This window comes from Schistocerca piceifrons, chromosome X (assembly GCF_021461385.2).
Source record: "Schistocerca piceifrons isolate TAMUIC-IGC-003096 chromosome X, iqSchPice1.1, whole genome shotgun sequence".
NCBI lineage: Eukaryota > Metazoa > Arthropoda > Insecta > Orthoptera > Acrididae > Schistocerca > Schistocerca piceifrons.
The window spans coordinates 764,469,107-764,487,097 of record NC_060149.1 but is presented as its reverse complement, the minus strand read 5'-3'; the positions used below and the strand labels follow the sequence as shown (position 1 = coordinate 764,487,097).

The following is a 17,991-nucleotide window of genomic DNA, read 5'->3' as shown; positions in this document are numbered from 1 at the left end:
ACATCTCTGTAACGCTCTCACGCCGACCAAACGATCCCATGATGAAACGCATCTCTTTTCGTTGCATCTTCTCTAACTCTTCTATCAGTCCCACCTGGTAAGGGTCTCCGATTGATTGTGGGGAGGGCGAGCCAAAGGTTGCGTTTCATTGGCAGGACACTTAGAAGATGCAAAAAGTCCACTAAAGAGACAGCTTATACTACACTCGTTCGTCCTCTGTTAGAATATTGTCGCGCGGTGTGGGATCCTTACCAGGTGGGATTGACGGAGGACATCGAAAGGGTGCAAAAAAAGGGCAGATCGTTTTGTATTATCACGTAATAGGCGAGAGAGTGTGGCAGATATGATACGCGAGTTGGGATGGAAGTCATTAAAGCAAAGACGTTTTTCGTCGCGGTGAGATCTATTTACGAAATTTCAGTCACCAATTTTCTCTTCCGAATGCGAAAATATTTTGTTGAGCCCAACCTACGTAGGTAGGAATGATCATCAAAATAAAATAAGAGAAATCAGAGCTCGAACAGAAAGGTTTAGGTGTTCGTTTTTCCCGCATTTTGTTCGGGAGTGGAATGGTAGGGAGATAGTATGATTGTGGTTCGATGAACCCTCTGCATAGCACTTAAATGTGAATTGCAGAGTAATCATGTAGATGTAGATGTAGACCAATATTCAAGAATCAACCGAACAAGTGCCTTGCAAGTCACTTCTTTCGTGAATGAGTTACATTTCCTTAAGATTCTTGCTGTGAATCTGTCTGGCGTCTGCTTTTCCTGCTATCTGTTTTATGTGGACGTTCCACTTAAGGTAGCTTTATATAGTTACTCCTAGATTTTTTACGGTAGATATTGTGTCCAGCAATTTGTCATCGATAGTGTAGTTGTGCAGTGATAGATTTCTTTTCCAACGTATGCCAACATGTGACGTTTATTGATGTGCAGGGTCAACTGACAGATCCTGCACCATTCATCAATCATCTGTAGGTCATTTTGCAAATCGATGCTATCTCCTGGCTTTGTTAATTCCTTTTAGGTCTTAAAGGGTGTCCGCAGCTCGTGGTCGTGCGGTAGCGTTCTCGCTTCCCGCGCCCGGGTTCCCGGGTTCGATTCCCGGCGGGGTCAGGGATTTTCTCTGCCTCGTGATGACTGGGTGTTGTGTGCTGTCCTTAGGTTAGTTAGGTTTAAGTAGTTCTAAGTTCTAGGGGACTGATGACCATAGATGTTAAGTCCCATAGTGCTCAGAGCCATTTGAACCATCTTAAAGGGCTTCCGACGCTTTCAAGTACATCATTTATACTGGGTGAACATTAATAAAACTGACAAACTGGAGGGACGGATTCATGAGTGGAAATGGAGTAAAAGAAAAGCCCTATAAACACGTGCCCGGAAAAGCATCGTTGCCCCGGTAGATGGCGCTGGCGAACAACAGTTCCTCCGACCACCTGCTGTGTGTTCCTTGTGTGTTGCAGGCTGTGTTGATTGACGCAGCGTACTGTAAGCAGCAAAAAAATGGTTCAAATGGCTCTGAGCACTTTGGGACTTAACATCTGAGGTCATCAGTCCCCTAGAACTTAGAACTAATTAAACCTAACTAACCTAAGGACATCACACACATTCATGCCCGAGGCAGGATTCGAACCTGCGACCTTAGCGGTCGCGCGGTTCCAGACTGAAGCACCTAGAACCGCTCGGCCACACCGGCCGGCTGTAATCAGTAGAATGGTCCGGTATTCATATCGCTAACCAGCCGGGATGGTGTTTGCTCTCACAGGCATCAACCGCGTCACACAATATTTCAAGTCCTTTTTGGGCATTTCTGTGATATGGGGTCCTTTCACACAGGCGAACGTACAGGGAGCCGTCAGGCTGTGCGTACACCGGATTTTAGGACCGAATTCAAAAGGATGTTGAGACGAACCCTAGTACAAGCTCCACTTAGTGATTTTATGCATGACCAGAGCCTCATAGGGTTTATAGTCAGATCGACTGACAGAGTTTTAGTTTCAAAGTCATTTAACGCTTATCTCAAGTGCTCTCCTTGCTCTCATTTTCACTCTGTTCAGCGTTTGTTTGTCAGCTGGTTCTGACTTCTCTTGAATGTGTGATGAAGCTCTCTTTGTTTACGTAGCAGTTTTCCAATACAGCTATTAAACCACTGTGGATCTCTCCCATCCCCTAAGACCTTGCTCGGAACATAATTGCCTAAGGCATATGAACAACAACGACTAGCCAGTCTGTCCATTTCATCAGTTAAAAGAAAATTTCAGATGAAATACATTTCGATGACGTTATTAAGAATTTCGGTAAAAAAAGGCACGAAAACATGAACTACAGTAATATCAATAATAACCACTGTCTCGTACATAAGTTATGAAACTAAGTAATATTATAATTGAACAAGCTTTGTTTCTAAAGGTTTAAAATACAAGGTAATTTTCTTATTCTATTCTTTATTATTTCTTTGTACTCCACCTGATAGTTGCTGTGATAAATAATGACTCGTATTCTAAGTTTCTCACCTATATATTTAAGTATGTACACTCATCAGCTAGAACATTATGACCACCTACCTAATAGGTGGTATGTCCATCTTTGGTACGGATAACAGCGTAGTGGCATGGAAGCAATGAGGCCTTGGTAGGTCGCTGGAGAGCGTTTGGCACCACATCTGCACACACGTATCACCTAATCCCTGTAAATTCCGGGGAGGGGGCGTTGAAATCTGACGCCACGTTCAATCACATGCCAGATATGTTCCATCGGGTTTAGATCTGGAGAGTTGAAGGGCACCACATCAACTGGAACTCGCCACTGTGGTCCTCGAACCACTCCATCACACTCCTGGCTTTGTGACATGGCGCATAATCTTGTTGAAGAATGTCACTACCGTCGGGAAACATGATCGTCATGAATGGGTATACGTGGTCTGCAACCAGTGTACGATACTCCTTGGCCGTCATGGTGTCTTGTGCGAACTTTACTGGACCCATGGATGCCCATGTCCATGTTTCCCAGAGCATAATGGAGCCGCATGAAGAAGGTATCGGGATTCATCAGATCATGCAACGCTCTGCCACTGCGCCAATTTCTAGTGCCAATGGCCACGTGCCCATTTCAGTCGTAGTTGTCTTTGTCATGCTGTTAACATTGGCAAATACATGGATCGTCGGCTGCGGGATCCCATTCTTAGGTGTGTTCGGTGCAATGTGTATTCAGACACACTTGTACTCTGCCCAGCATTAAAGTCTGATGTTAGTTCCGCCACAGTTCACCGCCTGTCCTGTTTTAGCAGTCAGGCTAGCCTACGAAGTCCGACATCTGTAATGAGAGGTGGCCGCCCAAACCCACGGCTTCTGGATTTATTTTTTATTTATTTATTTATTTATTGTTCCGTGTTACCAAATTAAGGAGAAGTCTCCATGGTCATGGAACGAGTCAATACATGAAATTATAACACGATAGTAGAAACAGATAAAATGAAATATAAAAAACATATTCAGGCGACAAGTCGTAAGTTTAAATAAAAAAAATCAGCAATGTAACACTGGAATTTGCTTAATTTTTTAGCTCTTTCAGGAGCTCCTCGACGGAATAGGAGTGAGCCATGAGGAAACTCTTTAGTTTGGACTTAAAAGAGTTTGGGCTACTGCTAAGATTGTTGAGTTCTTGTGGTAGCTTATTGAAAATGGATGCAGCAGAATACTGCACTCCTTTCTGCACAAGAGTCAAGGAAGTGCATTCCACATGCAGATTTAATTTCTGCCTAGTATTAACTGAGTGAAAGCTGCTAACTCTTGGGAATAGGCTAATATTGCTAACAACAAGCGACATTAAAGAAAATACATACTGTGAGGGCAATGTCAGAATTCCCAGACTATTGAATAGGGGTCGACAAGAGGTTCTCGAACTTACACCATATATAGCTCGAACAGCCCGTTTTTGAGCCAAAAATACCCTTTTTGAATTAGAAGAATTACCCCAAAAAATAATACCATACGACATAAGCGTATGAAAATATGCGAAGTAGACTACTTTTCGTATTGAACTGTCACTTATTTCAGATACTGTTCTAATGGTAAATAAAGCAGCATTTAGTTTCTGAACAAGACCCTGGACATGGGCTTTCCACAACAGCTTACTATCTATCCGTACGCCTAGGAACTTGAACTGTTCCGTCTCGCTTATAATATGCCCATTCTGTCTGATCAAAATATCGGTTCTTGTTGAATTGTGAGTTAGAAACTGTAAAAACTGAGTCTTACTGTGACTTAGCATCAAATTATTTTCCACAAGCCATGAACTTATTTCATGAACTACATTATTTGATACTGTTTCAATATTACACACAAGATCCTTCACTACCAAGCTGGTGTCATCAGCAAACAGAAATATTTTTGAATCACCTGTAATACTAGAAGGCATATCATTTATATGAATAAGAAACAGCAGTGGCCCCAGCACCGACCCTTGGGGAATGCCCCACTTAACAGTGCCCAGTTGGGACTGAACATCACTACCACTCTCAATATTGCGGAGAATTACCTTCTGCTTTCTGTTCTTAAAGTAAGAGGCGAACCAATTGTAAGCTACTCCCCTTACTCCATAGTGGTCCAACTTCTGCAGTAATATTTTGTGGTCAACACAGTCGAAAGCCTTCGTTAAATGAAAGAAAACACCTAGCGTTCGCAACCTTTTATTTAATCCGTCCAAAACCTCACAGAGAAAACATAATATAGCATTTTCAGTTGTTAAACTATTTATAAAACCAAACTGTACATTTTACAGCAAATTATGTGACTTTAAATGCTCCAGTAACCTTGTATATACAACCTTCTCGATAACTTTAGCAAACACCGATGGCATAGAAATAGGTCTAAAATTGTCAACATTATCCCTGTCTCCCTTTTTATAAAGTGGCTTCACTACCGAGTACTTTAATCGGTCAGGAAACCGACCACTCCTAAAGGAAAAGTCACAGATATGGCTAAGTACTGGGCTAACGTACATAGAACAATACTTCAGTATTCTGCTAGATACCCCGTCATATCCATGAGAGTTCTTGTTCTTTAGTGATTTAATTATTAACTCAATCTCCGTCTTGTCAGTATCATGGAGGAGCATTTCAGGTAACAGTCTCGGCATACTTTTTTCTAAGAGCGCTATATAATTCCCTGTTGGGACTAGCTTTCTATTTAGTTCACCTGCTATATTCAGAAAGTGATTATTAAATACTGTACATATATGCGACTTATCAGTAACACGGACATTCCCACTGCGCAGTGATTCTATATCCTCGACCTGTCTCTGCAGACCAGCCACTTCTTTTACGACTGACCATATGGTTTTAATTTTATCCTGAGACTTAGCTATTCTATCTGCATACCACATACTTTTATCCTTTCTAATAACATTTTTAATCACCTTACAATACTGTTTGTAATGGGCTGCTGCATTTAGATTTTGCCTGTTTCTAACGTTTTGGTATAATTGCCACTTTGTTCTACAAGATATTCTTATCCCTCTAGTTAGCCACCCAGGCTGCCTGTTTGTGCTAGTACCCTGTTTTGAACGTTCTAACGGAAAGCAACTTTGAAAGAGCACGAGAAAAGTCTTGAGAAAAGCATTATATTTATCATTTACTGTATCAGCGCTATAAACATCTTGCCACTCTTGTTCCTTGATAAGGTTTACAAAGGTCTCTACAGCAAGTGGATCAGCTTTCCCAAACAGTTGATAACTATATTTAACATGTGTTGCAGCACAAAAATCTTCTAGAGTTAAAATTTGTGCATCATGATCTGAAAGTCCATTCACCTTTTTGCTAACAGAATGCCCTTCTAGTAATTAGGAATGAACAAAAATGTTGTCTATGGTTGTTCTACTGTTCCCTTGCACTCTCGTTGGAAAGAATACGGTTTGCATAAGGTTATATGAATTAAGGAAGTCTACCAGCATCCTTTTCCTTGCACAATCACTTATACAATTAATGTTGAAGTCACCACATATAACTAACTTTTTGTATTTCCTATAAAGTGAACCAAGAACCTCCCCTAGCTTTAACAAAAATGTTGTGAAATCGGAGTCTGGGGATCTATAAATAACAACAGTTAGAAGTTTAGCTCCATTAAATTTAGCTCCATTAAATTTAACCACACCTGCACAACATTCAAACACCTTTTCAGTGCAGTACTTTGAAACAAAGGTTTCACTTTGGTTTCGTCCATGTTGAAGACACTCAACACAGCACTCCTCGAACAGCCGACAAGGCGTGCAGTTTCCGATACGCCTGAGCCGAGCCTCCGGGCCTTCACAATCTGCCCTCGGTCAGATTCAGATAGATCGCGCGCCTTCCCCATTGTACACCCGGGCAGCACGCTCGCTGCTACTGCATGCACCGTGCATGCGTCTGACTAGCAGTCATTCCTCGGCAGGTGACGCTGCTATCGCCTGGACGGGTTTATAGTAGGTCGCTGGTCATAATGTTCTGGCTGATCAGTGTATATTACGATTACTAGAGCCTAGAGTACACATCTTATAAATAGTTAATTCTTTTGTTGGTCATTACATTCATAATATTCCGTGTTCACAAAATGTACATTACAAATACATTAGTTTCTAAGCAGATCAGGGGCCTCATTTAGTTCTGCAACTCCGGTGCGTCGGATCATTGCAATGTTTTTAATAATGAATTATTGCCGTGGTTTTTACGAACAGCTCCATTGACCTGAACGTAAACACCCGCGGCTCCTTTCACACATGACATACGACTCAAAGTGTGGAGTAAATAACCATAAGTTTCGAAACAAATGAATAATAGTATTTATTTCTTCAGCTGATGACATAACGCATTTTAATCAGCTTGTAATTATTCTTGCAACGAAATCAGTGGGAAGGATAAGCTTGCTTCTTTATCATCAGTTTTTCAAATCTCGGCACAAGACTGGAAACTGCGACTGGCATCTCTTGCCTCACATTTATTCACATCTATATTTCGTGTCGATGACTGCCAGTGCTGAAAAACCTACCTCGTAAGTAGGGTGTTACAAAAGGTATCAAAACTCGTAGGACCTTGTTATCTACTTACGGCTGCTCCTGCTTCACCAAGCTCCAAAACTCGAGCAGTAATGAGGAAACGAACTTCGATTTCAATGTGGATTATATCAGTATCGATAAATTGATGTTCTTCAGTGGTAAGTGCGGATAGAAGTTCTGTACTGAAAGAATCTTTGATCAAGTTTTGTTGATTAACTTGTTCTAGAAAGCACTTTGGAAAGTAATCATTGAGTCCAGTTAAATGATCCACACAGACCTTAATTCTTCACTCAGAAGATTCATTGTCTGCCAAACCTGTGTGAAGGGCAGAGTAAACGTAGTGAATATATTTATCATTCAACTTTTTCTTCCACAGGAGTAGTTTGTTTCTGAAAGCTGAAATTTTGTCTGACAGTTGAAGAATATTAGTCTCATTATCGTGGAGGGATATACTTAATGTACTGAGTTTTTCAAAGATGTCATAACGCTACACCAGATTCACTGTCTACGAACTACCTTTGAGACTGGACTTAATGAGTTAATGTTAGTCAAGAACGCCTTTAAGGCGACAAAGGTGTCATTATCAATACCTCAGTGAGTTTGAACGAGGTCGTGTAATAAGGCTATGAGAAGCTGGATGTTGCTTCTGCGTTATTACAGAAAGAGACTTGGCAGGAATATAGACAGTGTGCATGAATGCTGGCAGCGGTGGTCACGAGAATAAACGGTCGCAAGAAGACCGGGCTCCAGATGGCCACGTGGCACTGTGGAGAGGGTTGGCCATCGTGTTCAGCGTATCGCTTTGTCGCATCCTACTGCATTTGCAGCAGCAATGTTAACAAGAGTCGGCACCACACTGTTACAAATCGGATACATCAAGGACAGTTCCGAGCCAGACGCCCTGTAGCGTGTACTCTACTGACCCCAAACCATCACCATTTGGGACTTAAGTGGTGTCATGCGAGAGCTCATTGGGGGTAATGGTGGAGGTCTGTTGAGTTTTCTTATGAAATCTGATTCTGTTTGGGTCAGTGGTAGCCTTGTGTTGCAGAGGAGGAGGTCAGTTGAGGACCTGAACTCAACCTGTCTGTGTGCTACGCACACTGGACTTACACCTGGAGTTATGGTCTGGGGTGCAATTTCGTATGAAAGCAGGAGCACTTTCGTGGTTATCCCACGCACCCTGACTGCAAATCTGTACGTCAATATGGGGATTCGACCTGTTGTGCTATCATTCACGAACAGCATTATAGGAGGTGTTTTCCAACAGGACAACGCTCGTCCACATACCGCTGTTGTAACCTAACATCTCTATTGAGTGTCATGTTGCCTTGTCCTGCTCGATCACCAGATCTGTCTCCAATCGTGCACATATGGGACATGTCATCGTATACAACTCTAGCCTCATCCACAAACAGCGTTAACTGCCTCTGAACTGACCGACTAAATTCAACAGGCATATAACTCCATACCACGAACTGACATCCGGCACCTCTACAACACAGTGCATGAACGTTTGCGTGCTCGCATTCAACATTCTGGTGGTTGCGCCGGTTATTAATAGGCCAGCATTTCACATTTGCAATGGCTTATCTTACGATTACATTAACCTGTGTTCTTTCAATGTTAATCATTTAAATATGTCACCCAGACAAATGTATTCCCGAAATTTCGTCAGTCTACATTAGTTATTTTTTGGAGCTGCGATTTTTTCCGTCAGTGTAATTCAGTAAGGAGTCGTAATCTTGCTGGACAAGAATATATGATCTTCTTGGGTTCAATAGAACTGTAGTGCGTACGTTATGGTTTACAAAATATAACACAGCCTTCGCAGTGTTGCGAGGCGAGTCAGCCTGGCAGGATGTGGAAACACTTGACACAGCAGCACCCAAGATTTAAATGCCCTAAGCCTTTCCAAACCAGCGGCCATAGAAATGTTTATTGTACGTGCTGCAAGGCACAGCAAAGCCCAAAGAAGCACAGCTCAGAAGCATCTAAATACCTAGCCATTTATACTAAAGTCACCTCTGTTAGTATTACAGCTCTGTCACCACGGAGCTGTGTCGCTTGGCCGCCATCTGGAATCCTGTTCGTGAACCACAGTCCGACGCTGTATCAGGTCACTCTACCCTGAGACCACGGGACCTGGTGCTACCGCTAAAACTGGACATCACCGGCCTTGGGAAGCAACTCGCCAGCCGTCGACTAGGGGCAGTGGGGCACTACCATTATGTCTCTGGCATGCTCCTCTATGGACAGCATGGGGTGCGTGAGCTATGCCACAACGCACAAGATCACATGGTGCGGGCTGTAATGAAGCAATTGGAATTAGATGCTGTTTAGCTGGTGCTGTGGGTCGTCTTCCCCCTTCCACCAAACCATCTCCAATAGACTGCTCACACTTGTGTCAGGGTACTGGCGTCGCCTTTTTAGCACATCTGAACCTATAGCCTACATTATGGTGACTCAATAAATTTAACTGCTGTTGTCAAAGTGTCTTTTTCATGGAAAAGAAGCTAGACTACTTTCCTTTTGTAAGGTGAAATTTGTTAAAAATAAGGTGCTGGTGGATTTGTCAGACTTTAGAGGTAATGGGGGACGGGATTGGATAGTACCCACTAGATGTGTGTAGTGTAACTTCGAAGGTCATTCGGCAACGCGTACAGGATCAGCAACAGTAGTGAGGTACTCTCAACAGTTGTGAACCCCCTGGGGGGCATGACTATCTTGAAAACACCACCTTGTTCACGGCCTTAGAAATAATTTGAAATTAATTTAAGGTATAAGTCATTTTGCCACCTACAGCTGTTCAGAATTTTTAGGATACACATTTCTTTGTTTCGTCATTTACTTGAGCAGTATATGCTTATGTCAGAATGTGATCTTTGTCAAGTGCTTTAAAATCAAAGCTCCATCTGTGTTTCACAGTCATTGAAACAATACGGAAGTAGAATCGAAACTCTCCCATACATATGCTACACACCGAGCACTGGTTGGCGCACTGGACTCGCATTCGGTAGGATGACGGCTCAAACTCGCGTACGTCCATCCTGATTTAGGTTTTCCGTAATTTCCCTAAATCTCTTCAAGCAAATTCCGGGATAGTTCCTTTGAATGGGCACGGCCGACTTCCTTCGCCATCCTTCCCTAATCTGATGGGACCGATGACCTTGCTGTTTGGTCTCGTTCCGCCAAAGCAACCAAACAACCAACATGTGCTGCATAACCGCTTTATACGTTGAAGCGACATCAGAACAAGTTGACCATTTCTTCACTGATAACATGGGGTGTGCCTGCACCTGTTCTGATGCTGTCTTCAGTTGTATAGCGGGTGATGCAGCACGTATGTAATTTTGTTCCCTCTCCCATGTTGTTTCAACTTCTGTCAGGTGAAAGTGTAGCTTAGATTTTTGAAGCCCTGCATAATGCCCGCACGCAAAAGCATCCGATGGTGTACAACTTAAAATACTATGACCTGCGTACGTAGCGCAAACGTAGTTGTAGCAAATTTGCGTTCGAAACTCAAAATGAAGTTGCCTGACTATTTTGATATTAATGTAACACTTCGTTTTCGAAGAATCTTATTGCGGCTTCGTCTAAAAATTTTAAAAAAGAATAGTAACGCAATGGAGTTTATGTTTACCAAGCAAAAATTCCAGTTCAAGCCTTGCGCAGTATTAGCGCTGTTGTTTTGTGAGTTGTTAGATGAACTAGATATGTGACAATAGAACGTCGCATCAACATGCATTAATCTTTGGATACACATTAATTATTTTGAAATACATTCAAATTTTTGTTTTAAGATTCGTTGTCACCGTGATCATTTTCCAGGTCATTAAGTATCGTACTTTTCACTGACAGACAACATACAGTTCCTTACCTTTCAGAAATATCAAAATAATCTGTCATAAGTCCACTTCGTCGTAATATCTAAAGACCAGAGATCAGTCAACTGTGATAGCTTTACCTCGTACTTGCATTTAAGTTTTAATTTTGGATAGTGAGTACTTTTTGAGTTATTTTCCACCCCGATAGCTGAGTGGTCAGCGTGACGGATTGCCGACCTGCGGGCCCGGGATCGATTCCCGGCTGGGTGGGGGATTTTCTCCGCTCAGGGACTGGGTGTTGTGACGTCTTCATCATCATTTCATCCCCATCCGGCGTGCAGGTCGCCCAATGTGGCGTCGCACCAAGGCGGCCGAACCTGCCCCGCAAGGGGCCCTCCGGCCAATGACGCCAAACGCTCATTTCCATTTTTTTAATTATTTACCCATAGACATAGTGCAAAACAATTTCAAGAAAAACATCTTTAATAAAATGCGCTACACGAACGCATTTTTATTTTCGACACTTTAAATTCATTTATTGCAGGTCGCAATGTACAAGTCATTGCCGGGCAATACAAATTTAAGTTACTCAGCATGTATGTGCAAGCAGCCATGCCCAAAACAGAACTGTTAGAAAGTTATCATTATTATGTTTTCTTTTAGTATGCCATTAACAGAGAACCGAGTTCTTGGCAAAGCTTCACAAATCTTCTCGCGAGGATCCGCTGTCGGCTCGGAGATGATGCGATCCAGCAACTTGACGACTTTGCACCATGCCCAAAAGATCCGTCAGTATAAACCAAGTCTCCAAGTCGAGCTTGAAAGAAATAGAAGACACCGACAAACGTTTTGAAAGCTTTTGTGAATACAAGTTATAATATAAAATTTATCAACATGCTAAGAAATAGAAGGTGCGCCTGCAAAGTTCTGCGAATGGTTCAGAAAATATAGGAAAGAAGAGTTACAAACAAAATACCGTCACTGGCCTTCAAATTAATCGCTGTTAGTATCAGGACACTTCTGACAGCGGCTGTAAAGGTACTAGGAACTGTTAGGAAACGCTTCGTGTGCAATCAGTGGAAGCACCATGGCCACGCATTGTTGGATATCCGCATCATTGCAGGAGATGAGACGCGGCGCTGCCTTTACGATCCGGAGACTGTAACCTCCCCCTTCCTAATCGGACTATTGGACTGCGATATAACTGACCGTGATCGCGTATGCCAAATGAAATTTTACAGTGAGTAAGGCTGTTGCTGCCGAAGGAAAATACTACCCGTTAGTAGGAGGAAAGTGTACAACAGACCCTTCTGAAGGAAGAATCTATTCTAAACCAAATCTAAATACTGATTATAATTTGAAATGGTTGGAAATTTAGTGCATTCGTCACGAGCCATACAGGGGGGAAAGGAGTACCACGTAATACTTAATACAAAGGAAATACTGATAAGCAACAAAAGGATAATTAAACGGTCGCCAGCCTACTAGGGCAATGAATGTCCAAAATCCTAAGAAAGATAACGGCAAAGAAAATTAAGCAAATAATCACTGGCGTGGCAACAGAACTTTGGCACGCTTTTCCACAACACAACAGTCCATGAGAAAGTAGATGAATCAAAAAGCACTGCGTTTGCTGTTGCTTATTCTGAAATACTAAATTTTGAAAGTAATGTTAAAAGATTGTGCACTCTTAATTTGTGCTGTATCTTTCGATCTTAGTTTTGCGAACGAAATTTTACGTTACTTTAAGTGATTGAAGTTGATAATCAAAATTATAATTAGTTAGGCCTCTGTTGCGGAATTCGAGACTGAACAATTGCTGAAGAAACAAAATTTAGACTGAAACTGGTTATTAGCAAACAAACAAAACTGGCAGAAAGTAGTAAATCAGTTTTCGTATTTTTACGACATTTGGTGACTGCATGGAGCAGACGACACTCGGTGATTGCATGGCAAGGAGAGCGACCCTACCTGGTAATAATGTCTGAAGACAATGACAACACAGGTGCTTTACAAGCTTTAACTATACACCTCAAAAAAGTTTTGCATCACCTCAGTTCCGAGAGTTCCGGAACCTGTACAGAAAATTAGAACAGAGATCAACATAAACATCGTTTCCGCCTTTTTTATTGCTCATGAAAACCTCACATTCATGTTTTACCACCATACAGCGAGACCTTCAGAGGTGGTGGTCCAGGTTGCTGTACATACCGGTACCTCTAATACCCGGTAGCACGTCCTCTTGCATTGATGCATGCCTTTATTCGTCGTGGCATACTATCCATAAGCTCATCAAGGCACTGTTGGTCCAGATTGTCCCACTCCTCAACGGCGATTCGGCGTAGATCCCTCAGAGTGTGTTGGTTCACGTCATCCATAAACAACCCTTTTCAATCTATCCCAGGCATGTCCGATAAGTTTCATGTCTTGAGAACATGCTGGCCACTCAAGTCGAGCGATGTCGTTATCCTGAAGGAAGTCATTCACAAGATGTGCACGATGGGGACGGCAATTGTCGTCCATGAAGACGAATGCCTCGCGAGTATGCTGCCCATATGATTGCACTATCGGTCGGAGGATGGCATTAACTTATCGTACAGCCATTACGGTGCCTTCCATGACCACCAGCGGCGTACGCCGGCCCCCATAATGCCACGCCAAAATATCAGGGAACCTCCACCTTGCTGCACTCGCTGGACAGCGTGTCCAAGGCGTTCAGCCTGACTGGGTAGCCTCCAGACACATTGCCGACGATTGTCTGGTTGAAGGCATATGCGACACTCATCGGTGAAGAGAACGTGATGCCAATCCTGAGCGGTCCATTCGGCATGTTGTTGGGCCCATCTGTATCGCGCTGCATGGTGTCGTGGTTGCAAAAATAGACGTTGGGAGTGAAGCTGCGCATCATGCAGCGTATTGCACACAGTTTGAGCCGTAACACGGCGTCCTGTGGCTGCACGAAAAGCATTATTCAACATGGTGGCGTTACTGTCAGGGTTCCTCCGAGCCGTAATCCATAAGTAGCGGTCATACACTGCAGTAGTAGCCCTTGGGCGGCCTGAGCGAGGCATGTCATCCACAATTCGTGTCTCTCTGTACCTCCTCCATGTCCAAACAACATCGCTTTGGTTCACTCTGAGACACCTGGACACTTCCCTTGTTGAGAGCCCTTCCTGGCACAAAGTAACAATGCAGATGCAATCGAACTGTGGTATTGACCGTCTAGGCATGGTTGAACTACAGAGAACATGAGCCGTGTACTTCCTTCCTGATGGAATGTATGGAGCTGATCGGCTGTCGGACCCCCTCTGTCTAATAGGCGCTGCTCTTTCATAGTTGTTTACATCTTTGGGCAGGTTTAGCGACATCTCTGAAGAGTCAAAGGGATGATGTCTGTGATAAAATATCCACACTCAACGTCTGTCTTCAGGTGTTCTGGGAACCTGGTTGAAGCAAATCTTTTTTTGATGTTGTACTTCAGGTTATTATTCATGTAAGTTAGTCGAACATTGTGAAAGAAATGCCACTGGATAATGCCTCTACACTATTAGTTATACTTTATCACTTAACAGTCGTACAATGTTGCAGCTGTGTGGACAGCGAAGAATGTAGCCGACGACAACGCTGAGCTGCTACTGTTGCTGCTGCTGGTTGAGAACCACGAGTCGTCTCCAGAGCCACGGATAATTATGGCACAGGCAATAGTTAGAGCTGGCCGCTGTGGCCGAGCGGCTCTAGCCGCTTCACTCCGGAACAACGCGGTTGCTACGGTCGCAGGTTCGAATCCTGCCTCGGGCATGGATGTGTGTGATGTCATTAGGTTGGTTAGGTTTAAGTGGTTCTAAGTCTAGGGTACTGATGACCTCAGATGTTAGGTGCCATAGTGCTTAGCGCCATTTGAACCAGTAGTTTGAATTGCAGTTTTCCCCCGCCTGTTCACACCTACCTTGCCCTTAGTACTCGCGGGTTAACGAAGTAAGTGCGGCTACACTGGCGCCATCATAGCTACATACCCCGTCTGCGGGAGAGCAAAACAAACACATCGGCACACTTTCATGACCCAAGATGCTCTGCTTCCTCTCTGCCCGCAGAGTGGCAGACTCTCCATCTGCAAAGATAAACAAGGCGCAGCTACTGCCACTTCGTTGTTGCTCTCGATACATTAAAATAAAGTTCCCTTGGCTATTACCCAGCAATTTATAATATTTACATTATAATTACAATCAAATATATGCGTTCACAAATAAATACACTATTACATCGATTACGTATTAAATATAGTTTCTGTAATAAAGCGCACAGAATCAGAAGTACAGTACAAGTTATCAATGGATATTAAAAGGCGACAAATTTTGGGTGGTGCAGAAGGTACCTGCATTTTCGGTGTTACAAGACCAAGCGACAGTCAATGGCATGGTGTTCATCGTCTTCCCCAGCTCCCACAGATAGAAATCCATGATGGATCAAGCCTTTGCTATCGGAAATGGCGATCAAGATCGCTTTGGTGTTGAATTTTGTCAGCCGACTTCTTTTTTGGATGAGGTGATTACTTTGAAGGACAGTAAAGGTAGTTTGTTTATAACTCTTGCTTCGTTTGTTTTCTGAGAACATTCACCGAAATTTCCAGACTCACCTTGTACATTATATAACATACTTAATATATCATGTTGTTATTGTTGTTGTGCTCTTCAGTCCTGAGACTGATTTGATGCAGCTCTCCAAGCTACTCTATCCTGTGCAAGCTTCCTCATCTCCCAGTACCTACTGCAGCCTACATCCTTCTGAATCTGCTTAGTGTATTCATCTCTTGGTCTCCCTCTACGATTTTTACCCTCCACGCTGCCCTCCAGTACCAAATTGGTGACCCCTTGATGCCTCAGAACATGTCCTACCAACCGATGCCTTCTTTTAGTCAAGTTGTGCCACAAACTCCTCTTCTCCCCAATTCTATTCAATACCTCCTCATTAGTTATGTGATCTACCCATCTAATCTTCATGGAAGCGGTAAAACTCATTGTTTTGCAGCTTCAGACGCTATATCACTACGTAGCCTCCTCGCTAGATTCGCGATACACACTGAGAAGCCCAAACATTATGACGACTGCCCAACGCGCTGGATGCCGCCTGGTGGCGTTGCGGGCACGTGACGCGGAACAAAAGCATGTAAGCGGAGCAGCCACGGACGGGGGATTGCCCTAGCGAACATATGGGCTGCAAATGGGAAAATCCATTGAGATAAGCGACTTTGACAATGGGCAGATTATCATTACGCAGAGCCTGTGAATGAGTATTTCGAAAATGGTGAATCTGGTCGAATGTTCGCGTGCTACTGTCGTGAGCATCTATGGAAAGAGGAAGAACTACCATGAACTACCACTAGGCGCCAAATGGTTGGGTGACCACGAGTCTTCACAGAACCTGGGGTTCGGAGGCTTGTCTGCTCTGTAAAGCAGGATAGATGGTGATTTGTGGTATCTCTACCGAAAGAGCACAAAGCTAGTGCACACACAAGTGTTTCGAAGCACACCATTCATAGTAAATTGTTAAACATGGATCTCCGACAAGACCACCCCTACATTTTACATGATGACCCTGCGACATCGTCAGTTGCGATTGCAGTTTGGCACGGTCGATCAATAGAAACCTGCCGGCTCTTCGGGTGAATCATATTTTTGCTACACGAGGTCGCTGATCGTCTCCACGAACGTCCTCATCGAGGTGAACGGCGGATCGAAACGTGCAGCGCACCACGGACGCAGGGTGGTGGGAGCAGTATTATGCTACGAAGACATTCTCCTGCGCTTGTATGGTACCTGTGGTAGCAATCGAAGACACGCTGACAGCTGCGAACCACTTGTATCCCTTCATACTTGATGTCTGCACTATGCACTGTCTTGCACTTTAATGTTTTTAAAGATTAAATTTGTCAATAAGTTCCTCACATATAACTTCAGCACATGTTTATTTATTAATAGTTATACGCAGAATCATACTATATCATCTTAACTCCTTGACAGTTTAAAGTTAGTACACATTTCACGTAACTAGTTTCCATTTTAGCCAACGGCCTTCCTGCAGTGGTAACACCGGTTCCCGTCAGATCACCGAAATTAAGCGCTGTTGGGCTGGGCTAGCACTTGGATGGGTGACCTCCGGTCTGCCGAGCGCTGTTGGCAAGCGGGGAGCACTCAGCCCTTCTGAGGCAAACTGAGGAGCTACTGCCGGCCAGAGTGGCCGAGCGGTTCTAGGCGCTACAGTCTAGAACCGCGCGACCGCTACGGTCACAGGTTCGAATCCTGCCTCGGGCATAGATGTGTGTGATGTCATTAGGTTAGTTAGGTTTAAGTAGTTCTAAGTTCTAGGGGACTGATGACCTCGGAAGTTAAGTCCCATAGTGATCAGAGCCATTTGAACCATTTGAGGAGCTACTTGATTGCCATATCCGCGTCCAGTGACGCCTATGGGCTGAGGATGACACGGCGGTCGGTCGGTACCGTTGGGCCTTCATGGCCTGTTCGGGAGGAGTTTAGTTCAAATGGTTCTGAGCACTATGGGACTTCACTGCTGAGGTCATCAGTCCCCTAGAACTTAGTTCTACTTAATCCTAACTAACCTAAGGACAACACACACATCCATGCCTGAGGCAAGATTCGAAGCTGCGACCGGAGTGGTCGCGCAGTTCCAGACTGTAGCGCCTAGAACCGCTCGGCCACTCCGGCCGGCGAGGAGTTTAGTCTTTAGTTCCTGTTTTGAGGTACCTATCACACCTGCTCTGTTATAAATCACCACTTATGACTGCACAATGTTTTATTTGCCTTTCTATGGCCATATTGCCATATTCTACTTTTAACCGACTCATTAGGACAAAGTTCTTTCAAAATTAGATATCATTACCTTAATCCTATTCCAATACTACTACGTGTCTTTTTAGAATATTAGAACATGATTGAGATTACGTGTTACATTCAAGGGTGGACGAAAGCATAGAAACACCGAAAATACAACACATTACCATGTGTACGATGTAGGAAACCCGCTGGTATTCAAAACAACTTGCAGTCGTCTTAGAATGGATAAATATAGGTCCTGTATGGTTTTCAAAGGGATCTTATTCCATTATTTCTGCAAAATATTGG

At 43.5% G+C, this 17,991-nt stretch overlaps 1 pseudogene; it reads left to right on the top strand.

Moving 5' to 3' along the window:
* The first annotated feature begins 16,914 nt into the window (after nucleotides 1-16,914).
* LOC124723606 lies at nucleotides 16,915-17,031 on the top strand (annotated as a pseudogene).
* The last annotated feature ends 960 nt before the right edge of the window (nucleotides 17,032-17,991 follow it).